The sequence below is a fragment of the Fulmarus glacialis genome, unplaced genomic scaffold, assembly GCF_000690835.1.
Source record: "Fulmarus glacialis isolate BGI_N327 unplaced genomic scaffold, ASM69083v1 scaffold24144, whole genome shotgun sequence".
Taxonomy (NCBI): domain Eukaryota; kingdom Metazoa; phylum Chordata; class Aves; order Procellariiformes; family Procellariidae; genus Fulmarus; species Fulmarus glacialis.
Window position 1 is genome coordinate 55,156 of NW_009207758.1, and position 25,517 is coordinate 80,672.

General features: G+C 44.3%; 1 protein-coding gene across 1 annotated transcript in view; it reads left to right on the top strand.

The window, feature by feature from the left end:
* Positions 1 to 25,517, top strand: part of LOC104075679 (UPF0668 protein C10orf76 homolog) — a gene marked incomplete at its 5' end in the record, with an annotated part of 86,477 nt that overhangs the window by 54,204 nt on the left and 6,756 nt on the right. The gene's annotated exons all lie outside the window — the stretch shown is intronic.

A 25,517-nucleotide genomic window follows, 5' to 3' on the forward strand; every position in this document is an offset into this window, starting at 1 on the left:
TTCATTGATGATACACTGATTGCATCAACCCAGGCCCCTAAAAAAGAAAAGCCTTTGATAGCCCAATTTAAAACTGGAGGCTGGGATAGAGGGGAATTTTGCATAGTGTTTAGGTTAGTCTGAGAAAGGAAACGAGCTTTTCACTGCCAGCTCCGTGTAGTATTCATCCCCCAGCAGTTCAGGGAGGTCAGGTTAAATCCTTTCTTCCTTGTGTGTTATTCTTTAAATAAAATCTCTAGCAGCAGACAGATAATGAAGTCAGTGCTGATGCATGGAGCATTTTGAGGAAGATGATTAGGAAGTTGAAAGACAGACAGATTTCTCTTTTTTTCTTTTCTCCCTTCATGCTTTCTTTCAACATAGGGAGAACGTCAAAGCAAAGCAATAATAGGCCCTAGTGAACTGCAGGAGATGTCACTGTGGTGAGGGACTGTGTGGTCTCAGTGAGGGTGTTTAGTCAGCGCGCTGCAATTTACTGCACAAGGAGGACTTTTGCCTTCACTTCCAATTAGTCAGTGAGCTCAGGTCTGTGTGTTGGACTGTGGTTTCCCCTCCATCAGTAGCTGCCCCACGTGGTAAGTACATGAGAGGTAATGGTAGATGGCCGAGATCAAGGCCAGGGTCTGGCTTTTGTGGGGTAACAGAATTTGTTGTTTTCATTCTGTGTTAGCTGTTCAGCATGGGGTGGGGGGTCAAGCTTGCCTTTTGGCTGCTGCAGTCTCTCTTTTTTTTTTTTTCCTTCCAGCTGTACCTTTTATTTTTACATGTGTGTTCACTTAATTCCCCTTCTCTCTTCTCTCCATAAATATTTTCTACACAAAATCCACCTTCCTTTCTAGCCCTGTTTTTTGAAGTGTACCACATTGAAATATTTAATGCTGACATTTAACTTGTGTATCCACACACAGATACTACATTTGGGACTGGTCATTCTCTCCTTTGAGTTATTTCAATAGTTTCAGGAGACTGATATTTCTTTACTGGGAATATTTATTTTTACAGTTTGGAGGATCAAACTTTTCTTCTGATGAAGCTTTCCTTCCCAGATACTAGCCTTTGGCCAGATTCTCATATGGCTGCTCATACTCTTCTGTGGTATCTCAGAATCTCCTATTAATCAGGCAGGCATGGTTTTGACATAGCTCTATCTGAAGGGGAATTTCCAGCTGCTCTGAGTTGCTTCCAATTCACTTGAACCTATTCAGCTTGCTACTCTTGAGCCTGTGTCTAACTTGCTGTGCTGCTCCCTGACTGTTCTGGCACCCTGTTCATGTGTTAGATGATTTTTTTTTTATTATTTTTTTTTTATTTTTGTATTTTTAGTATCCTTAAAAGTAGCTAAGTAATCAGCTGAAAGAGATTTTGCTCTATCTTTTTATTTTCCTAATCCTATTGAAGGCTTTATTACCTTGTTAATCACTAATGTCTGTTTATTACCATTCTCAGTCTGTCATTTCAGTGCTTTCTCCTTTTTTACTTATAAGCATTAATGTTAACATTATTACATGCTGAGGAGATTTGTAGACCCTTGAAAATGATAGACATGGGATTGTTTTAAGGGTAGACTGTTAATATCACTGTACATCTTCAGCCCTAAAGATCTCCAGGAACCATAGTTTGAATATACAGATCTGTCTAGGCAGATATATTCGCAAGAATTCATGGTGCAGCTTTGCTGACTGTTACGGGGTTTATTCAGTGTTCAGATCAGAAATACTGGGAAGAGACCTTTTTCTTTCCATATTCTCATGAGCAAAGAGTGGGAGATTCCCTGGGGTGAGCAAATGCCAGGGATTTGACGATGAGCCACCTCAGTCTATCAACACCATGTGATCCTTGCCAAAGCCGTTCTGCCAAAGCATACTCGTAATCCTTCCTATTTATTCTGTTAGCTATTTTGACCTTGCTATAGTTCCTCACCATGAAACAGGAAATGTCTTAGCCAGTTATTGGCGTCTTCCTTCACTTGCTAATTTGTTAAACCTGACTTCAGTGTTAATTTGTGTTTTTGCTGTATTCTCCCTCTCAACATGTTTGGCTCCTGCCTGCACGTCCTTTAAGGAATTGAAAGATGCTGCACAGTGAGAAAGATAGGGTTTACCATTAACTGCCAATGTAGTTTTAGCTCTTCTATGCAAGTGATTATTCCCATGTCTCCGAAGATGTTTGGGTCCCTTCTCAAGTCAAAGGGCAAAATAGCCTTTTGTGAAATGAATTCATAGGCTTATGTGTACTCTCCAGATGACTGGGCTGCCTTATACTTAATACATTAGAGGCAGTAGACTTTCTTTGTGGTATATCTGATCTGAGAAGCTCCCAACATGTTTTCCAGCAGAAGCGGTTGCAGAAAACAGGGTCAAGGCAGTGAGAAAACAGCAACAGAAGAGTTGCTCCAGAAGGGCCAAGGCAGACAACATAGGGCATGAGTGATCTCATGGGGTGGGGTCTCACATCTGCCTTTTCTGGATGTGAAAGAAGAGCTGTGTGTAAGGCGGCAGCTCTCTGCCTGATGGTGATGTAGCACAATTATTCTAGAGAGGCTAAAGTGAGAGGAACCCAGTACTTCTTTTTGTAAAATCTCTTCAGAGCAGGAAGGGCTTATGGTGCCTTGAATGCCTTGCATGCCAAGCAAGTCTTGTGCCAGTTTGCTGGAGATTTAGGTAGCAAAATTGCTCACTAAGGTCTCACTTTCTCTTTGGCACTTGTTCTCTCTCTGACTTCTGCTCTAAGGGTCTTAAAATTGAGATGGCAGACACATAGGACTGATGATGCTTGCTAGTCAGGAACATCTATATGCTTTTTCTAATAGAAGCCCCTCTTTCTTCCCAGCCACAGCAGGGACACTAGGTACCTCCGATTTGGAGGTGGTGTAAAGTTCAGTGTGAAAGACTGTTGTGAACACCTGTACTGTGTGTATTAGTCTGGTAACTGCAGATGGAAAGTGCTGGGAGCCAGAACAGATTGTGATGGAAAAACAGGACAACTGTATCACTTTTGAAATTGTGATAAATGAGTGTAATACTTGGGTTGTTCCACATTGTAATACCTTTATAACTCAGGTAACTGCAATCCAGTTTGGTCAGGCAATCTCACAAAGCCATTTCCCTTTCCTTGAGGTCGTGCTCCAAATGTTGAATGCTTCCCCCTTCCCCCCCCCCGATCCACATGGTCTCTTGTTACCTGGTGGGGCTTTGAGGGACAAACCCAATGTGCAGCTCAGGGAGACTCCACCAGTGACTTGCACGGAAACTCACAAAAGGATGCGGTTGGTTTTAGATGCCCTAAAGTATTCTAACTCTGAGCCATTGATACCATGGTTTATTCAACTTGTTCTGGTTTCCATAACTAGCAGCAAAACCACTGGCAGATACAAACTGCTTTGTTCTTTTTTAGCACTGCTGGCAGTGGTGTTAAGAGTTAAAAGCCTGTTGGCATGTGTGCGTTTGATATTTTTTAAATGCCGAGTACCATCAGTGCTAGCTACTACTACAATAAATCCCCCTAATCTCTTACATTAATATAACGTGTTGTGAGGGCTCCAGAAATACTTTAAAATGATTTTGGCATAATGCTACTTCACTTCTGAAATGCAGTGAGCTTTGGGGTAGAAAGCATCAAGCTTGCTAGTGCTGTGTTGCACACAGTAGTAGGAATATGAAACTCCAGCTAAGGGGTCACCAGGGCAAAGCCCTAATTGAAAGTCATCACATCTTTGCAAATGAGGCAGGGATGTTGGGTTTCATGGCCTCATTATAGACACCTACTCATGATTAATGGCTTGAAACAGATTTTATTGTTTAAATAGAAAGAGCTGAGCTGCACCAGGTGGAATTGGAATCCCAGGTTTAAAAGGGTCTATATAAAAAGTCTTCTGGAGTTGGCAAATTGCCGGTTTGCCTAGCTGATCGGGGTGGTCCTCTGGTTTAGATAGCTTCTTCTGTTGTTTTTTTTTTGTGGTTTGTTTTTTTTTTTTTTTTTTTGTTGCTGTTGTTTACCAGAGAAATATCCCTGCAATTTACTAATGCCTCAGATGGCTTTGTGCAGTGTGCCAGACTGAATGGGTCTGAAGAGGCTTCAAGGACTGATCAGCCTTGCTGCAAGGAGATTTGAAGCTGGAGGTGAGCTTTGGAGCCATGAGTTTGTACTGTGTAGTGTCTTTTATTAACATGCAGAATGCAATAAACTGTGCGTCACTGGAGAGGGGGGACAATGTGTGGTAGGCCGTAAGAGGGACAAAAGAAGGACTTTGTTTCTGAAAACACCTATTGATGGAGAGATGTAACCCTATTCCTAATTCAGTCCCAGAAATCCCAGTAAGAAACAGGAGAAACCCTTCAATTTCCTTCTTTCAGGCTCGACACAAAGATGCCCTGGCATCCTGCCTGTTACTGCTAGTGGCAGTTAGCTGCTCTGTGCCTCTCAGAGGCAGCGTGACCCTGGATCACCTTGACTGCTGCCGGAGCAGAGGAATCTTTCCACTGCCCTCTGTGCATCGCAAAGGCTAAGGGATATCTTGCTTCCTAGCACTTCTGTGAGCTGTCCTCTTTGGTAGATTAGGGACTGCCTCAAAGTGCAAACTGCTAACAAAATAAGTCCATTACACTTCAATGTAAGGCTCGCCTGCAATTCTTGCTGCTGTTTTCATATCCTTGCCTGACTGTTGCTAGTACGACAGGGACTGATAAGGTCCTGAAAACTGCTGTAGTGTAGGTGACCACTGAATGCTGGGGACTTGTTTTGGAAGAGCTGCCTTCTGGAGCGGCTACTCGCTGCTGTCTGCAACCAGGTAAAGTCTCCTGGAGCTAGATAAGTTTCTGTGCTGGGGCTACAGGGGCAACACTCAGGGATGTGATTCACAACTGGGAGTGTGCTGAGCAAGAGCCAGAGGTTTAACTTTGTAGTAAGCTCCCAGTCCCTACTGTGGAGACAAGCTGATGTTGCTCTAGTTCCGCTGCTTGTCCTCACCCCTGGTGAGTGTGTTTCACAAAACGCATCCCAGATGCCGGGTAGATTTGTTTTATACGTGGTACTTAACTAAACCTGGAAAAAGGGCTGTGGGTAGCTAGAGGAAGGGGCTGCAGGCTGGGGTCTGAACTCCTTCCTAGCTGTCGCTGTGCTGCCTTGAGCAAACCTTGAGCCCTGTGTCCTCCCAAGTGAGAGGGCAGCTGGTGTGGAGCCCTTGGGGAGTCAGGCAGTGTTTGAAGTGCTGTGTGATCTGCTGGGGAAGGCAAAGCAATGTTACGGATTGCTGTCACTGTTAAGCGCCTGTGTAGGGCAGGAAAAGCTCCACAGAGGATTGCAACAGAATGATCAAAACAGATAAAATTACAACTTTGCACATGTACGATTAAAGGAGGAGCTGTCAACGGGTGGCTTGTGCGAAAGCACAATTCAATTTGCATTTTGTAAAACTTCAGAATGAGGAGGTTTTTTAATCCCTTGTGAAACAGGAACAATAGACACTGGCTGTTGCCAGGTGCATAATGCATATAAATACTGTGCAAACTTCTTTCATCATTCTCTGTAAAGCTGGATTTATAGCACTATACTTTGTTGATCTAGACCTGAGCTCCACCCTAAGCTTCCTTACACTCAGTCATCTCTTTGCTTGGGAGTCCTAAAAGCAGACAGGTTATAGCCCTCTGTGCCAGTCGGCGATGTGGCTGTGAGTAACTGTTCCTGAGTCAAATTCTTCTCTCACAAAAGGGGACAGGCTATGCAGTGACTGCCAGCCAGGCTCGTTCTGGGGCGTCTTTAGGATAAAACTCCTGCCTTCAGAGACTGCTACTCTTCCTTCTCTCTGGTAGTATTCTGCTGTAACAGATGATGTTTTTCTGCCTTCCTCCTCTGGATCCTCTAGCTGGAGCTGCAGCTGTTTCCCAAAAGTGACAAACTGGGTCATCGCTCTGATTTCAAAGTGGAAAGCAAATAGAGCTTTGTAGTCTCCATGCCTCCCAGAGCAGGAGAGTAAATGCTGCTGAGCCAAAAGGTGCCGCACCTGAACAGAGCTCCACTCAGCTGGAAGATTTGCTTTTTTGGCTCTCTAACGCTTGGCATTTGGATGTTAAGACAGTAAGTTCAAATTTCTTGTCTGCAGTAGGGAGCTCAAAGGCAATCCTTTTAGTAGAGGAGAAGGCAGCATCTCTGATATGTGTCACTCTTCCTATCTTCATGGGAGATCTGAGGCAGGCAGCAGGATTGCTCAGGGAGCTAAGATGTGTCATTCAAAGACAGCAAGCAGGGGGGATGCATGTCCAGAAAGGTGGAACTGGGGAAGGTGGTTCTACATCAGCCAAGTGCCAGGGGCTATAAATCAGTTCCACTGCCTTAGTCAGAGGGCGCTTGGATTCCCCTATGGCTCAGTTAAGGCACAAATAAGCTCCTGGGGAGCTAAGTACTGCTAGTAGCACATGCTGTTTCAGCTGCAGCATCTGCCTCGTAGCCGGCATGAGTGTAGGCCTGTGGAAGGATATTAATTCACAGCCTTGTGTTTGCTTTCACCTGAGCACCTGTTTGTAGGAGTTCCTCTTTCAATTTTTCCAAACCATGGATTTATGTTCTCCATCAATAACTGCTTGACAGCAAGAATTGCTAACGGGGAAAGTATATTCCAGCCTCCCAGACAAGAAGCTGATGAATCGGGCTGGACCATTGTCTGAAAGGACGTAGAATTTCTGAAATCCAGGAACCATCACTTACAGCAGTGTTGACTGGTGTGTCACAGTTGCATCAATGTTAGTTGTAAACTAGGAAGCTTTTCTGTTCTATGAAAACAGAGGTTAGTTAGGATGACTTCTGGCAGTAAGAGAATAAGCATGGAAAATCCACTGATACATCCTTAGCATTTGGATAACAGGGGGTAGTTTCTTGCAGACTGGCATCTAATAATGTTGCTTGCAATAGCCCTTGCCATATGCCTTAGCCTCCTAGTTGGAAACTTGCCCACTAAGTCTTACTGTGTACAGAACCCCACTAATGAAATATTGCGCCTAAGGTTTATTTGTGCACAAACCCCATCTTTGTTTCCCAAGTCTATTTTCCTCAGCAGTTGTAATTCAGCAAACTGCATTTGGTTTTGAGTTGGATGTAAAAACAGACACGGAATGTTGTTGAAATCTTACTCTTGGACTTCCTGACTTCTCAGAAAGTGCTGGGTTGGGGTCCTATGTAGAAGCCGTAAAGGTGGAGAAGTTCTTGTGAGTGCTTCTCCTGCTTCCGATGGCATGAGCGAGCTCCTATCGCACTAATGGACCAATTGCATCATTGAGACAATGACAAATGCAGTGAAATGTGATGACAGAGAAGGACACTGCATCTTTCTGGCAACGAGATTTAGCATCAGGGAGCTAGCATGACGTGGCTAGCTAACTGTTCTTGGGGTGCTTTGGCTTTGGGAAGGTCTGTACTATCTTTTGCAGACCAAACTGAGCTGCCCGGGAGCCCCAAGAGCGTGTTTAACACAGTGGAAAGCTGGAAATAATAGATCATGGTGATACTGTGAGAATTTGTTTCTCTGGGCACTGCTGTCAACTCCCCTGTAGTTGTATTTCTTCAGCAACATCTGTGAATCAAACCATTGCTCTTCCTGCAAGTAAGATACCAGTCTTTTCACTTAGGCATTGCATTGTCCTTTGCAGCCTTCTCCTAGTTCTGTGAAAATTAATGTTCCAAACCCAGGATGAATCAATCCACATGTGAATATAGAGGTCACACAGAGCCTACCCTGAGATGTTCTCATTCTGCCAGCAGTTCTCCTTCCGAGTGTTTAAAGGAAGAGTGTGCTCAGCTGGCTAATGACTGAGTCTCCCTTTCCAGTCCTCTTCTGCACTAGAAATACATACACTCCTCCCCAAACCTAGATACTAGCCTTTGCTTAGCTGTGTCATATTGGTGGTTTGCTGGAGTCAGGCGTCTGTCCGACTTGCATGAAATGTTAGCTGTTTCTGTCACCCCAAGGTTTATCAGTGGTTTTATGTAACAGGATGTAACACAAAACATGGATCTAGATGGAGTTTCACGTGACAGTATCTGCAGGTTTTTTTTGTCCATTTCATTTCTTAAAAAAGGTAGCTGTGAGCTACAGTATAGACTTTTTAAGGCTGCGTTTTGTTTGCAGGAAGTACTCTTTTTGTTGAACATCTTGAAACGCTAGGACAGGAGCAATCTTCCAGCTGATGGAAACAGAAATGTGGATTTGTGAGGGAGCCAAGGTAGTCATGCTGGAACTTAGACTTCCTGACTGTCTGTTTTGTTTTTTGCATCCAGGCTGCTTTGCTGGGAATTTTCTACCCTGTTGTTAATGCTCCTGAAAACTAATGATTTGATGGAAGCATCTCACTGCAGACTCTTAGTTCTCACCTCAGCTATAAAGATGTGCCTTTCTATTTTAAGTGATGGACCTGTTTCATTACAGTACCACCTACAAGTGGCTTTGTAGGCATAGAAAGGCAACTTAGGTCTGTTGCTGGACTAAACTCCCCTTTTCAGAAGAATAAAAAGAAAGCCACTGTAATGCCTCATCTCAGCCTTCTTCGCAGACACCTGAGCATGACACACTTTTTGAGGGAAGAATATTAACATGATCTGAACTTAATTTCTTCAGCTGATGGCCATTTCCCACATCATCCAGTTCTTGCTGAGCTTTCCACCCTCAGTAGGGCCCAGAGGGATAATATTCCAGGACTGCTTGAGTCCTAAAATGCGTCTGTCATTATTTAATATGTTGATGTTTCAGAACTAGGACTTAGTGGTGCTAGGGCTGGGCTGTTAATGTTACAGTAAACATCTCGGCATAAAGAAGTTGGTTGCTGTACTGGGGCCACTGACCACTTGTGTCCCAATCGCTCATCAGGAAGTCAGTTGTTTAGTTGAACCAGAAACTTGTGGTCTTGTCTCAGCTATGCTGTTAGCTTGACACATACCCTGGTCCCTCATCCTCACCCAGAAACCCTTCACTTGAGTGAAGCATAGTTTGAAGGTTGGGAGACCTGAATTGAAGCTGCCATGCTTTCTGTACATGAGATCATAACTCAGTGTGACTTCCGCTTATGTATGTCAGGGAGAGCTTTTTCTGTGATGAGTTTGGAAAAGGTCAGGTTAAGATGCTTAAAGAAGAATGGCCAGTTGGTTTGATCCTGATCTTTGTTTAAAAAATAAAAGATGCAAAAATTTCAGAAGTCAAATCTAGGGAGTGGGAAGATTTTATTTTGATAGCATTCTCCTTTAAAAAAAGGGAAGAAAAATCAACTGCCTGTACTCTCACAAAAAAAAGTCTTATTTTCCAGCTCTCACCAGGGCTGTGGTTTAAAAGGTGAATTCGGACTCTGGAGTCTTAACCCTATACCCAGTAATCTTACATAGTTGTACCTGGGCGCTCACAGACAGCTGCAGATTCTTCTGCCCTGCCTGTTGATGCTAAGTCAAGAACAGATGCTGCAGAAACATCTACAAAATATTTAAGATCACACCTCTCCTCTCTCACTTGCTCTTGGAAAAGGCAATCAGATCATTCTGATGCTAAGTGCCACTTCCTGGCAGAGGCTTTAATGCCTGCTAGGGTAATGGCGAGTGGCATTTCAGATCGCAGGCTTCTCTTACTCTGTGTAACTCCTACTGTTTGTTCCTTTCTCTCTGGGTATTGAATTGTTGTTCTGGCACATTATTTGACCTGGGTTTTTCCCTGCCCTTGTTTCTTCCATGGGGGGCTGTGTGCCATCACGCTGCTGACAGCACATGCATTTGGGAGGATTCCTTTACATGTGCCTCTTCTGGCATTTTATGATCCTGTCTCTTTCAACATGTGATAGAAGAATATAAAGTAGGTCACTTTATTTCCTTTCTGCTTTTCTCAGTTCTGCAGCTCTTGTGATCTTTGAGTATCAGACAGTTTTGGAGACTCGTGACTGGGAGAGTTCAGCAGGCTCTTAAAGCCTCAGTAGTCATCTTGGGATTGGGCTTTAACAGGGCACTAGGGACATCTTTCTTCATAGCCTTTGTGTGCCTTGGATACCCTGTTAATTAGTGCCCTTGACATGTTTTAGAGAGATGAAAAGGAAAAACGATGGCAGCTTTCCTAATGCATAACTATTGCTTGCCGCTATGATGCATCCTGTGGCTGCTGCCAGCCCTGCTCTCCTGTTCTCTCTAAGTTGATTGTAGCTGGCAGTTGTTGTCTAGAAGCAGTAAACCAAGTGAACAGCTCTACTTATTACCATTTATAAAAATGCACCAAACAAAAGCTCTAGGCACAGTCACAAGTCAGTCCTTAAAAAGGCATATGGAAGGAGTTGAATCTTTCCTGAGTCAGGCCAGCTCAGGCTACTGTAGATTTACAACAAACCCCAAAACTTTAAAGTACCTGAATTTTTCCACCTGCAGACTTGCTTTTGGGTTTTATTCATACAGCCCAAGGTGGTAGAAGCGTTGGGGTTAAATTATAGCACCATTTCACTGAAACTCCCTCTTGTGAATGGTTCTCAACTGTAAGATCAGAGTCTCTGCAGAGTAACGCAGAGATGTGGCCCCCTTCAACTTCGTCACCTGGTTTCTCAGCAGGATAAATGAGGTACGAAATTATTCTGTGTTAACCCAGGGTGAGAATGGACCCCTATGGTTTATCCCACCTCAAAAGTGTGTTACTATATGGTCAAATGCATGCAAACTCCAGATTTTGTAGAGCTTCTCTGAAATGTGAGACCGAGTTGGAGATGCAGAGAGACCTGGTCAGCTTCCACCCAAGCTGCCTTCTAGTGGTTTTGCATTGCTGAGGGGATTGCTCAACTGATACGCCTGGTTAGTCAGGAAAAGCCAACCAGAACGTGAACTTGTGTGTATTAAGTATAAGGTGCAGTTTCTTAAGAAATTTGCTAAGCAAGCATAAAATCCTCTTTAAATATAGTCAAAAATTCAGATGTGAGAATAATACCAAGAGGGCAATGCAGTAGCGTTTTGGGAAGAGCAGAGTTTAAGATTCCCATTAAAACAAAAATAGTTGTGCAAATAAAACTACCAGCTGATGCAGTACAAATTAGTGGTTTTAAAATCTGAAGACAAAGCAGCTGAGTTATTAATCCCTGAACTGAAGCCTTAAGTCCTTTTAGTGAGTGACTTCTGCTTGTCATCTAATCCCTTTGAATTATGGAAAACATAGACCCGGAGTTGTTCTCTGTTGTGTAGTAAGAGGAAATTTAACCAGTGAGCTAAATAAATAAATTGATTAATTGGCCACAATAAGGAGCTGTGTATGCACTGTATCTAATTGCTTTTTTATATTGTCTTCCTCTAACTTCTTGGAAGACACAGGTTTGTGGGTTGCATATGCAAAAATATGCTAAAAAAATCCTCCTCACTAAGGCTTCGAACCTTCAGCTTCAAAGATCATTGTATGGATCAACTTATATTGCTTTGGACAGTCTCTAATGGGGACATTGCTCAGCCAAGCTGAATTTATGCAGGAGAATTTCAAGCTGAAATTGAACACACCTCAGAATCATGGAGTAAATCAAATCTCATTTCCTTGCTTGCAGAGAGCGTGGGCTATGTGGGCTTTATTCGTCCTCCTCCTTCTCAGTAATTTTTATTCTACCAGGTCAGAACTACCTTTTCCTTATGAGAAATACCGAGCAAGTGGCTTCCCTGAGCCTTATTCAAAAACCCATCAGAGCTAATAGCTTTGAAAATGTTTGATGTCCAAGAGGCACTTGGGAGCATTAAATCCTCACAGAGATTTTTAGGCTGTAGAGCAATGGTGTCCTCCAAGCACTGCAGAAATTACCGTAGAGATGATACTACTATTACAGATCCTGCAGGTACTTATCCAGGAATATCGCAAAAGAGAAATTTAGAGAGAAAGCAGAAGCCTTGGTGATCAATTCCTTATCCCCAAGGGAGTGGCATCGTCTTTGCCCAAGTCTTCAGTGCTGTATGTACAAATACATCCCCTCTCTATAGCCAGCCGGCTCAGTCTAGAGCTGTGACAGCAAAGGGTGCATGCTTTTTGATTCAGAGGGCAGGCACTGTGGACAAGTAGTTCTCCAGCTTGCTGCTCTGCGTACTGATTAGCTCAACTTGAGGATTCAACTGCTGAAGGTGCTTTGGAAAAGAAGCGTAAGTTTTGTTCTCCTCATCCTTTGGTGAGATTGGGTCCAGTGCCAGCACAGGTCACCTTTTCCTTGAATGTCAATGGCGGGCATACAGCCAACACAATAATCTTATCTGGCCCATTAGCAATAAACCTCCACTTTGTGTCATGTCCTTCCTGCCCATCCAGCATCTGAACCTCTGTGGAGATAACACTGTTGCGCTCATAGAGGTAAGATGCCTCTTTTCAGTCTCTTCAGCCATACATTCTGAAGGAACTTGTCCTCTGTGGTGTTTTGGGCTTGTTGCTGGGAGCATCTGAATTGGGAGAAAGCTGGTGCTGAAGACATGGTAGGTCTGATGCTTTAAGGATATAAGTGGAACAAATGTTGCGGGGATAAACATTAAGTTCCCAGGCACACAAGCCCTCTTTGTCCTCCAAATATCTTTGGATTGCAAGATGCCGCTTTACCGTGGCAGGAATCCTTCTTGAGAGACATAGCTATTATCTTGGGCCTGATTGTTTCTGTTAGATATAAGGAGAAATGACTAGAAATAACTGAGTGTCAACATCTTTTGGTGCCTCTGTGTTTATTTCAAAGAATGCACACAGACTTCTTTCCCTGAGAAGGGCAGTAATAAGCAGCAGATTGTTTGATTTCTCAGAAGCCTGTGATCTGTTTTCTGTGTGTGGTCTATGCCCAAGTCTCTGCTCCCTCTCAGATTCACCTTGCTGACTGTCTGCTGCACAGCTATCCTGCACATCTCCATTTCAGTCAAGAAGTGTCTCAGCCCACAAAATTTAGCATCTCATCAAGCCTACCCTTGCTGTGATTATCTTGGATAGTAGCCTCTGTATTTCCAGCTGTCCCACTAGCCATTTAAATGTTCCTTTTGAATTAACTTAACAGTCAACTTTAAGCAGCTCTGCTTTTACAGGCAAAAGACGTTTTCTATGCTGGCCATGAATGCTTCCAAGCATAAACTGCCTCATTCTGTTTCAGCGCTGGTCATTGCCCAGATGGAGTTTAAAAAGAATGACACATTCCAACAGCACAAAAGGGGATAATTTAACAAATTAAAATGTTAACAAGCTTTACTCTTTCAGCATGTCATATCAAAAATTATTTGGTTCTCTTATTTCTGGCCCTCATCACAGACTTCGTCCTTTCCTCTTCTTCTAGCTGTGCAATGCAAATTAGAGTAGGATCCAAAAGTGTGTCTGGGGTTTGTGAGGAGTCAGTTGGTCGGGATAGATTTGATCCCATCTCCTTGGTAGGAATTTCATCACTGTCATAATTCTGATAAACTTAACTTGCACAGCTGCATTCTCTGTTTCTAGGGCACAGTCATCTCTGTTCCTTCTTGCCTCCTCAGTTACTCCTTATGTCGGTACTGTGCCTGGTCATCAGAACCCTCAGTGCTTGTGTCCAGAATGAAGAGGCTTCTGAGTTGCACATTAGAATGCCTTATTTCTGCAATAAGGATTAGAATGCCTTATTTCTGCCTTCGAAGGAGGAACTCCAGACTTTGTCTTGCAGTTTAGGTGACCTGCACTTAGATTGACTTAAACCACTTTTGGAACTGCAGCCTTAGAACAGACATTTTGCAACTGAAGTTCCCTTTTCACTATGGGATTTTCTGTTTATAAGGATCATCCAGCAGCTATAAGCTGTTCCAACTCCAGATTTGCAAAAGCCTTAGTAGCTAAAACTTTTGTATGGGTTGAGTCACACAAACTTCCAAGCATTGCTCACCTTTCCTTATTAGCTAGCTACCTTAGCATACTGCTACTACTGTTTTTTCTAACTATTTGTAGCTACAGCTATTTGTAGCTAATCAACTGACTATAGATCTATTTCTTTTGGGGTGTATCTTTAGAAGGAATTTTTGCAGATTGAATTTGTAAGTTTCTTAAAGTCTTTAAGCTGTAGTAAAGTCTTCTAGATATTGCCATGCAGGAAAGGACTCTTGGAGTCATTGTGATAAGCCTGGAAATGTTGGCTCAAGGCTCAAAAGTGGTCAGAAAGGCAAACAGAGAATTAGAAATTATTAGAGAGAGAACAAAAATAAAGCAGGAGTACTGTGTTGTCACTGTGTAAGTCTGTGACAATCCATGTTTTAAATCTTGTATATCGATTCCAGTGCCCTTATTTCAGAAAATATATTGTAGAACTGCAAAATAGTACAGATAATCAAACAGTTATTTGCTCATCTGATTTCTTGGCTATCCAGACTTCTTGCTTGTATTCAAAAGTTCTGGTTTTCCCCATCTTAGAATGGACTTGAATTCATTTTCCACATGTGATCAGTTAGGCATGTGAACTCTGGATTTCCTCTTTCTTGGCCTTTTCATTGCATCTCCTCAGGCCACTGAATTATTGCCGTTTATCACTTCCATTGTGCAATTAATAGCTGGCCTTCTATTGTCACTATTTAGTTGCTTAAAGGTAAGTAGGAGCTATGGAACTGATCTTTCTAAGCTCTGCCCCTTCAAATGCATACCTTCCTTCCCCAGTCCTAACTGGGTCTTTCTCTGGCATGTCCTATATTGTTTGGACTTGCTTTAAGTATACAGCATCAGCTTGGTTTGTGGCCAGTTTTTTAGTATATTGCTATTTAGCTTTGCTGCTTCCTTTAATTAAATTTATTCATGTTGTGCAAACCAAGTTTAACAAGATTTCTGATCATTTAAAAAAAAAAAAGTCATGAGCTAGGTGGTTAGCATCTACTTTTTCTCAGCAAGTGTCAGACCCAGGGTTGTACTAGTAGCATTCGTAGAGGCCATTTTCTTGCTAGTTGCTGTAAAAGAAGAAGAAGAAAGAAAAATCAAATGCGTGGCAAGCTCCATGGCTTTTTGGAGTGTCTGTGTTCTCCCTTCATTTGTCTTGATCTTCAAGTCAGGGTCCTGGTGAGGTTTTTTTAATAAGTCAGTCTGTAATCATTATACCCTGTAGAAGTCTGAGGTGGCTGTGTGAGGAGCACAAGCTCTCTTGGATCCCCTTCTGAGTCCTGTGTACCTGACCAGGTGACATAGTTCCAGAAGCCTCTCATGACTGCAGATGTTTGATTAGACCATAACCAGAATAAGCTTCCCTGTTTGTTTTTCCCTTGGGCACAATTAGATTTTGGTTTCTTCAAACTGGAACAGTCCACTTGCTTCTGTTGGGGTTTGATTGAACGGAAAGGTTTTTGTTGTATACTCTGTCTTAGTCTGTTCTTATTCATATTATATCTTAATAATATTCCCGAGCCAGCTGTCTTCTGGACAAATTTGAATTTCTTTGCTAGGAGTGAGTTTCCTCTGGTGTTTGTCAGGTATCCTGTCGTCGAGGCAATCTGAAGTGAAAGTTATGTATTTGAATTTCAACATTTGCCAGGATGCTTTCTGGCTGCTGGCCCTAGAAAGATTTTATTTCTGACCATTTCTTAAAATCTTCAGTGACTGTTTTTTAGGTTCTTGTAGCTGTCTTTGATTTCTATAACAGCTTTGTGTGTCCTGGCTTCTCAGCTCAACTGGAGCAGCAGCTCATGACTTAAACTCTTTTATCTTGTTTTGGGCGCCAAGGTTACTGGTTTTACTTTGGTCAGTTAACTGATGCTGGAGAGCTGCTGCTGGCTGTTTTTTCTCTGTGTTCAGGGGGACAAGGTCTTCTGTAAATAGAGAATTGCACCACAGGTTGTACACAAATCACAGCATTCATTTGCTGAGTGCTGGTTAGCCACTTAGGCTGGACGGGTAATATGCACAGTGAACATAAGGATGCTCTCTTCCTCTTGTCTGATGTTTTGGTGACAGCAGTTGATTTACTGCTGTGATAGAATGCAGCTGGTAGATAAAAAGCTTCTCCTGGAACAGCCCATCACATTTCAGCACTTAAGTTAATTGTAAGCACAATGGGGAAATAAAAAAATTAATGGTCCAGTCCATAACTATCTGCAGTGCTTTTCAAGCCTTGGCAGAATTGCAAGTGCTCTTACGTACCTAACAGTGAGAAATGTTTTCATAAATGCCACCAGCTGGAGATAAGGGTTCACAACTCCAAAATGGGCTGTAACTCCAAAATAGCAAATCTATCTATCTACGAGTTTTATGCTTCTGCCATCATCCTAGCTGCTGCCTGCCTTCTGCACAAAATTTCTAACAACAGGTGAGCTTAGTGGACCTCATTCAGTTTCTGGTGAATCTCCCCATCCAGATCTAAAAGTCTGCTCTGGAGGGTGCTTTCTTTATTAATGGATAATTTTTAAGATAATTTCTTTCAGGATCTTTGACTTCATTTTCCCTGCCTGGTCTTTGGAAGTGCCAGCATTGTGCAGTACGTGGATGTTCGTTCTCTTGGCAGAAACCCACCGAACCCATTTTCCTCCCTTGAATGACACAGAATTGCCTCCTGTATTTCCTCTCGAGAGCCAGTCTCTGCAGTCTGGGAAAGAGAGCCCAGAGTCCCACGTTCTTTGTGCCAAGTGGGATATGCAGATTAGTATAAAACCACTGACCATCCATGAAACTGAGAAAAACAGGTTGGTCTTGAGAAGAAGCAGCGTGAGGCTAAGTGCGTTTTTGCTCCTTGTCCTCCAAACCCAAACACGTTGAGCAAAGTGCATTTAACATGTATGGGAGTTGTCTTGTGTGTGTATTCATGACTTCTTGAAATTACTCTGTAGTAGAAGGATTCATGGCACAGGCTTTCTGGTGAGGTGAGCAGGCTTTCAGCTACCTGGGTCCTGGAGCTCAGAGGGTGTCATACTCCTAGCACAGGACTCCCTAGCCCTAGTGATGGCTACACAGGGATGTCAAGGGTTATCAACCACATTAATATCTTCTATTTGTCTATACCTTTTACAAATTAAGTCCCCTGCAGGCTGTGCACATAGCTGGTCTCTGTGACTATGTCTCTGTCATTACTTGCCTTTGTCCTATTTTGCAGCCTTTCTGCTTCTTAAAGTAACTGTTGAATCTTGCGAAGGCTTGTCCCATGAGAGCTTGGAATGGGCACTGCATTGTGTTTTACAGCTGCTTCTGGGTAGAGCTGGATAACAGTTTTGGCTTTGAGATGTTTCTGAAAGCTGTGTGATTTCCAGATTGGTTGGATCAGTGAGTCTTTTCCCACTATTAAACAGAGTTGAACACCTTAGGCTTCTGATGGATTGTGGTTTTGAAACATTTCTGGAGCAGACAACTCTTGTCCCAAAAGGGGATGCCATTTCTGCTAGCAGAGTTCAGAGAACGACAGTCATTTTCTGCGTGAGCTTGTAAATTATTTATCTTTAGAAGAGGTACCTGTGGGCAGAGGGGAAAGACTGTAACTGAACCCTCCCACTCCATGGATAGAAACTGTCAACTTTGTAGGCTTGTTCCTTTAAAGATCACAGATCTCTGTGAGATCATTGAACAAACATCTGAGCTACTGTATATTATCTGAGCCCAACAGAATGGCTCTATGCTGAGGTGAGGAAAAGGGGGTGTGAAATGTCTCTCCTTGATGTTGCTAAGTAAAATAATAATCTTTTATGTATGGCCAAAACCTTTTGCCTTCTGTAGAGAAGTGGCAAGGCCTGGATTTCAATACCACTCAAGTGCAAATGTTTAAAAGCAGTCCTCAGGAAGGATTTGGGATGTGGAGAGTTAGTCTTTCCTTGTGTTTGGCTGGGCACAGGGTAGTGCAGTGGACACAGCAGGACTGCCAGGAGTGACTGGCAGGGGCAAAGGACAAACTGATAGGCAAAGACTTCACTCCTGGGCTCCTAGGCATAGTGTGTCCTGGCTAATGCTTAGTGAGCTGAGCTGAAGATTGGCAAACACAAACTAAAAAGTGTCTGAGTAACCTGGTGGGAACTGTGTGGAAGGGGTCCCCTGCACTCGCCTTAGCAGTGGAAAGCAGGGCGAGGCACCTTCTCTCCCTGTCTCCTGGCTCTCTCATCTTTGCTGTGTGCTGCTCATCCTTGTCCATCTGTCCAGCTTCAGACACTGAACAGGAGACTCTTGACTCCCATCAGCTTGTGTTTCTCCACAGTCAGGACTGGAGCGTGTATTCATGGCCCAGTGCCATCCTGGGGCTCATGGGCAGCGCCCACCTCTGCAGACCTTTGTCCGTGCTATGACCTGGACAGACCTCTTGTGTCTTACTGCCCAGTATTGCTGATGCATTCTGCAATAGTGCAGTCCTGTTTCATACCTCAGAGGAGAAATTTGCTCTTGGTTGCTTTCACTTAATCTTTTGGGCTAGCTGAGCTTTTTGCTATTGGAAAAATCCTCCTTCCAGGAATTTTTCCTGCCCTCAGGGCAGACAGTATGCTGCTTCCTACTCTGAAAGGGACAGTTACCTGAGCTGGTGGGGGCTGTCTCACAGGCTCAGTTTGTGCAGCCTCACGCTCTCAGCCCGCAGCAGGAGAGGGCCATAGGTCCTTCACTTGCATGTAGTACAAAGAGCAGCTGCTTGATGCAGGAGATTTGGGGCACTGGAGCAGGAGTGACAATGCGCTGTGTATCTTGCACTATGTGGCATGACTACACTCGCATCCCAAGCCCAGATCTTTGTCTTTCCCATAGCGTGCACCAGACCTGCTCTGCGTCCTCTGGATCCATAGATGTGTGCTGTACGCACAGTAGATCTTGGGAATCTGAGTTGTTGGACTGTCATAGCAACATCCTCCTCCTCTTCCTCTTAGCATTCGTGAACATGGAATTAATACTCATGGCTTGATCAGCTTGGGGGTGAGGGATGGTGTTGAAGCATCAGCACTGCATTTAGCTCCGGGACAGCTGCAAAGGTAAGGTAGTGTTGGGTCAGACAAAAGCTCTGTGCTGCTGCTTGTGCTAGGGTGGGTGCTTTTCTTGAAACCAGTGTGAATGGCAGCTGCTTCCAGCACACATGTGTAGCACTGGCAATCTTAATGGATCCTCTCTCTGAACTTGGCTCCTGCAGACAGTGAAAGAGGACAGGGAGAAGGAGATGAATGCAGCCGGGGTCTGGGCAGAGTCTGTTGGGAAATGTGGCAGCTCTGTGTGTGTGTTTTTATTTAGCGTCTAATTATTTGGTTATGTGCTTTGTCTTTGGCACTTCTGGGGATTAATTGCAGCAAAGACTCCAGCCTGCATCAGCAACTTTTAAGTTGTTCTGTGAGAAGTGTGATGCCATTTGGAGGAAAAAAAAAAAAAAATTCCACATTAATTAGAAGATACTATGTAAAATTTATGTCAATTATCTGGCACTTCATTATGGAGAGGCAATAGCCTCTTTGTAGTCCAGGTGGCAGCAGCCTTTTCATTAGAATGAGAAATGTTGCTATTCAGTTGAATTCACTAGGAGAAACACTCAGGGACTATGAGTGGAGATTAGTTGAGGGAGAAAAAGGGGAAGATTTGTACTAAACCTGGAGTAAACAAGCCAGTTTGAGGACTCCAGTGTAAAATGCACATCAGGCTTCTACTAGCATAGGGAAACCCTAATGTTTCTTCCTACAGCCTCCATCCTCTGAGCTGAGGGGTCAGACTGCTGGGTTTCCTCATGGTGTCTTGGGCTTTGCCTGGGTTTCGGAGGTGGGACTGCCATAATTTCCTCTGTGGTACACAGGCAGTGACAGGGACTCCACCAGAGAGGACAGAAGGCATGTTTGTCTATCCCCAGCTGCCTTAGCCCCTGTGCCGTGTCTGTGCAGTAGTGCTGGTGAGGGCATTACATGCCCCGTAGACGGGGCATCTTCCAGTATGGGACAGCTGGGACAGAAGCACCCAGCTTTTCTGTCCTGTGAGGGCTTGCTAGGCCTGATCTGGAGAGCCTCTCCACCGGCTCAGCCTTGTGGGAACAGCCCTGGTGCAGTAAGGGAGGAGCCTGTGTGTAGAGAGTGGTACGGCAAAGCACAGTCTGTTTTGAATGCAGAAATTTTTGGGGCAGGGTCAATTGGTTCTGTGGGCACTGGTTCCAGAGCTTGTGTCCACAAGAGCCCACTGACCCTTCGGAGGTTATCCATCTGGTTTACAAGGGAGCAGTAAGCTGGTGGATGCAGCGAAGTGAGGAGCAAAAAACTCTGAAATAATCTTGTTCCTCTGGGTGCAGCGGCATGGCATGGTATGGAGTATGGAGGTGGTGCGGGGGGCAAATGCATTTTAATCTAGGGTTTGTTGGGGTTTTTTTTTTTTTGCCTTTTGCTTGATGTGAGATCATTCAGTCAGTTCTTTTCCAACTCCTTCTGTGTCATGGTAGCTAATGACTGTCTTATGGGCGTGGAGAGGCTTTAGCGAGATACTGGTGATGCTGACTGATTGCATTCTTATCCTTTCCTGCGCTGATTAAACAGGCAGTGTAAAGACCTTGCTTTCTTCTTTCTTCTCTTTTTCCTTTATTTTTCTGTCATTACCCATGCAGGCTTCCCAGAACCTACTCACCACCAGGTCCTTTGCTGGGTGGTGTGAATTGGTGGCACGCTCTGATTTTATGTTGTAGTAAGGCAGAGACTGCAGTCGCAGATGATGAAAGATTCTGCAGGTTAAAAAGTTACTTTTTATGAAGTAATGAAGCGTACTGTGTCTGCCAGATAGATGGGCCCTCGTTCTGCATGTTGCCCATTAGATTTCCTTGCCAGTTGTCCTGGTTTCAGCTGGGATAGAGTTGATTTTCTTCCTAGTAGCTGGGATGCTTCTGTGTTTTGGATTTAGCATGAGAATAATTTTGATAACACAATGATGTTTTAGTTGTTGCTAAGTACCGCTTACACTGCTTAAGGACTTCTCAGCTTCTCATGCCCTGCCAGTAAGAAGCTGGGAGGGGGCACTGCCAGGACAGCTGACCCAAACTGGCCAAAGGGATATTCCATACCATATAGTGTCACGCTCAGTATATAAGCTGGGGGGAGTTGGCTGGGGGTCGGTGACCACTGCTCGGGAACTGGCTGGGCATCGGTTGGTGGGTGGTGAGGAGTTGCATTGTGCATTACTTATTTTGTATATTCTTTTATTGTTATTATTATTTTCCCTTTCTTTTCTGTCCTATTAAACTGTCTTTATCGCAAGCGACGAATTTTACTCCCCCTCCCCCCCCAACTCTCTCCCCCATCCTACTCGGGGCGGGGACGGAGTGAGCGAGCGGCTGTTAGCTGCCTGCCGGGTTAAACCACCACACCGGTGCAGCTCCTTCTCTGGCTTTGCTGCTAACCGTGACTGTGTTCTCCTGGGCAGGATGGGGATCGGAAACTGCTGCATGTAATCCCCTGCGACGAATTTTACTCCCCCTCCCCCCCCAACTCTCTCCCCCATCCTACTCGGGGCGGGGACGGAGTGAGCGAGCGGCTGTTAGCTGCCTGCCGGGTTAAACCACCACACCGGTGCAGCTCCTTCTCTGGCTTTGCTGCTAACCGTGACTGTGTTCTCCTGGGCAGGATGGGGATCGGAAACTGCTGCATGTAATCCCCTTTTTTTCCCAGGACAGGCTCTTCCAGAAGGTCCAGTCTCTCCTGGGGGAGTGCAGCAAGTCAGCTCTTGTTGAGGATCAGTCAGAGGGAACAGCTCTGGTGCAGTAAGGAAGGAGCCTGTGTGTAGAGAGTGGTACGGCAAAGCACAGTCTGTTTTGAATGCAGAAAATTTCAGGGCAGGGTCAATTGGTTCTGTGGGCACTGGTTCCAGAGCTTGTGTCCACGAGAGCCCACTGACCCTTCGGAGGTTGTCCATCCGGTTTACAAGGGAGCGGTAAGCCAGTGGATGCAGCAAAGTGAGGAGCCAAAAACTCTGAAATAATCTTGTTCCTCTGGGTGCAGTGGCATGGCATGGGTGGGATGCTGTGGAGAGCTGAGCCCCACATCAGCCCCTCTGTTGTAAGCCAGCCACCCTGCTATGTTACCCAGAGGGGGGCCTCTACTCACAGGCTGTTGGTGTTACTGGGGAAGGAGAGTCATGGGGCAGGGGCAGTTGTAGCTGCAGGAGGAAGCTGAAATCTGAGTGCCGCAGAAAGCGCTTGCTGCTCAGAGCAGCTCCTGAAAGGTTGGTTTGGGGACAGGTGTACAGGGACCTGAATCGCTAATGTTTCTCTAGAACTTCTGGAAAGCAGTCAATGAGTGAGTGGTGGGGCAGGGGGTTAATTTGATGGCAAATTATCTTTAAATTACAGTGGTATAGCTCCACTGACTTCTGGTTTGTTGGAGTGGAGTAAATGAGCAAATGTAGCCTCTAGGGCTGATACAGGTAACTGCAGGAAAGGAATTCAGCAGCCTTCGCTTTTCTTGTATTGACCGTGTCTGAGTTGCTCACTTCTGTCATACTGCTTTTTTAAGAGTCTAATCCCCCTAAGGTAACCTACAAAAAGAGATTTAGGTTGTGACTCTTCTTCATTTAATTTTTTTCCACTGTAGAGATCCAGTAAAGCACTTTTTAAAAAAACAGTTTGCCCTGCATGTTTATCCTTGCAATCTGAGGATGTCATGTCTTATCTTCCCTGTTGCTTGCTGAGAAGCTCCTTGGAAATCCTCTACAGTCCTTTTTCTTCTATCCTTGCCTGATACTAGAAGTGGAGCTCTTCCAGCTGCTCGTGAGATTTTAAAAAACTGAATGACACTTTAAAATCCGTGTGCGAGAGTCCAGCTAAAAGTCCCTTTCTTTTTAAGTTATTCATACTTCACCATCTTGGAATTGATGTTTTCTAGTCTTCCATAGAGAATTCTAGGAAGACCAGGTTGGACAAGACCTTGAGGAAGAAATGCTTTAATCTCAAAATTAAATTCCTCTAGTTTTTTTGTATCTGACAGAAAGGTGCAGATAAAGATCTTATGTGTTTTTCCTAAAAGGGTGTTCTTCTTGCAGTAGTTTTCCTGAGCAAAAGTCAAAGCATGTGTAAGAAGGGCGAAGGATGCTAGCATGCAATCTTCTGTTACACAGAGGATGTGAGGGTTTTTTGCCATCTGTGTAGAAAGCTGATGCCTTTCAAACCTTCATGTTAGAAGCTCTTAATACCTTCTACTGCTCTTTAACCTCTCCTCTGTCTAGCAACTGCATCTTAAAGAGCAGATGGAATTGTTTCAAGGATGGCAGGTCCTAATCTCAGTAACAGTTCCTATCCATTATAGGGTATGAAGTGAAATGATCTGTGAGTGGGTTTATCTCAGATCCCACGTAGCATTTTTTCTCAGCAGCAGCAAGAAAGGGAAATTATCAGGCAGTGAGGAAAAGCTGTTTATTTTTAACTTACCCTTTCTTTTTAAGTTCTATTTCATAATTAAAGGAGATAAGGAGTGGAAGCCAATGAAAATACATAGCTAAAGGGATAAGCTGATCTCAAGTTCACTGCAGAGATTACGATAAGTAGTGGGTAACACAGTAGAGACTTTGGGGCCTCTTGTTCCTTCCCTGTCCCCCTCCTAGAGTATCAAACTGAGTTCTTAGCTGCCTTTCAAAAGTGACGCAGGAGGGCTGATTTGAAGGATACTGCTTACAGAGCTCACTGCTGCCCTCAGAGTTTACTCCTCCTCACAGTGGTTTGAGGATGTTGGGTATCTGAAGAGATCTCTACTCAGAGCTAGCAAGGAGGAATCCTGCTTCTTCATGGAGGAGCACGTACATCCGTTGTCTGGGCACACCCGTATGGCACTACACGTGGCTGTGTGGATGTGGGCACAGGAGAGTGAAGAGGGGCCCAAGGGAAGGCTCATGGGGAATGGGGTAGTCCTGGGTAAAATGCCTCCTCTCTGAGTTACTGCTGGAGAAGCATGTTCTACTCCTGTGCTTTCAAACAAGGTTTCTCTCCTGCAGCTTATTAATCTTGGTCGACTTGGCTTCCTCAGATTGACAGGAGGATAGCCCTCTGATTCATGCAAGTTGCTAGGTTCTTTATTGCTTAGAAGAAGGTGCATTATGCTATTACTCTCCATCACTAGTGGATAGTTGCATCCCAGATTAAATTATTCCTGTACCCAGGTGGCTTTCTTTCATCCTTGCCTGCGTCTCTGTGATACTTCTCACAGCTTCTGCACACAGGAACAAGAAGGCCAGACTGAATTTGGAGATGGCTGTCATTGCAGGGGGTTCTTCCTCTCTGCCAGAGGAGCTGACAAGCAGCATTAGAAAATGAGTCCTGGAGAGGAGGCTGCATGCTCTTGCAGCAGCAGAACACTGACAGGCTGTTCTTAAATAATCTTGCAAAATACTGATTGCTACCCCTAGCTTGCCTCTGCAATGCTGGAGGACAGCTGACCTGCAAAGAGACTCTGCTGTGTGACCATCTTACCTGGAAACTACTTCTTTTTTCCTCTCAGTCCTCATTCGGATGATGCCCTGTGGCAGGCCGTAGCCTGCTTCTAAGTGTTTGCATGAGTGTCTCTGTGTACCACTGCCATATGCAAAGTTTGGGGGGAAACAAGACAGGGAAAAAAGTTTTTGAAGGGAGCCCTAAGCAAGTCTCGGATTCCTCAAGTAAAGGATATAAGAACATGATTCAATCCTGTAAAGGGCAGGAGCTGACAGCTGCTGAAAAGGGCAATTGAGGGTAGTGTTTACATTGTAGGGAGGACAAGAGGAGAAGTAGAAGGGTTCCTTATTGTTCTGGTCACTGTTGTCCTACAGCCTCTGCAATGCTTTTCTAGGATCTCTCCTGAATTGTGAATGCCTTGGGGCACCTTATACTACATAGTCCTCCTGGCTGAGGCTTTTCATGAGTAGAGGCTACTGTAACGCAAACCTCGGATGTTGATATTCTGTCTGTGCTTCTGTTTAGTTCTCAAATCAAGTGGTAACAGCCTAAGATGTTCATGTGTTTAAGAGAATTGTTTCAAGCATATGTTTTGCCCAGGAGTGCTGAGTTATATGGTTCCTGGTAGGAAGATTATCGTTGCTTACCATCTCACAAATGCTTTGAGGAATGTGTTTGTCCATGCAATGCTTTGAAGCTAAAAAGCATTGTGAGAATCCCTCTTGGTGTTCCCTAGTTAGGGAAATGAATAGTTCAATAGGACAGAGACGTGTAACTATGAATTTACAAGTATAGCCCAGTGCTGGGAACAGAGTAAGGTGGTAATATAAGCTGGAGTGCTTTGATTGCAGGGAACGAAGATAATAAAGTATCTCTTGGGCAAGAAGACCTGGATTTGTGTCTCCATCTCTTTCCAAAATCAGAGTCCGTACCAGAGTTGGTCTTCTCTTAGTGCCTGTCAGAAGTTTGTTCCCATCAGGAGAGTAGTGCAGTGCTCTGTATGGAAGCTGACCTGAGCAGCTGTAGAAGCTGGCGGTTTAGCAGATTGTGAATGGTGATTAGCAAGCCAGGAGGGAGGTGTGCTGGCAAAACTAGCATTGGGAGGACCATGGGGTTGGGCAAACCTGTGTTTTCATAGTGTCTACCGTGTTACATTTGGGTGTACACATGGTAATTAGCTGCTTAATTTAATGAGATCATGTCTACTTCTTCTGGTGACATAATAGTATTTGGAAAACTGCTGCTGTCATAGGCTCATCCGCTATT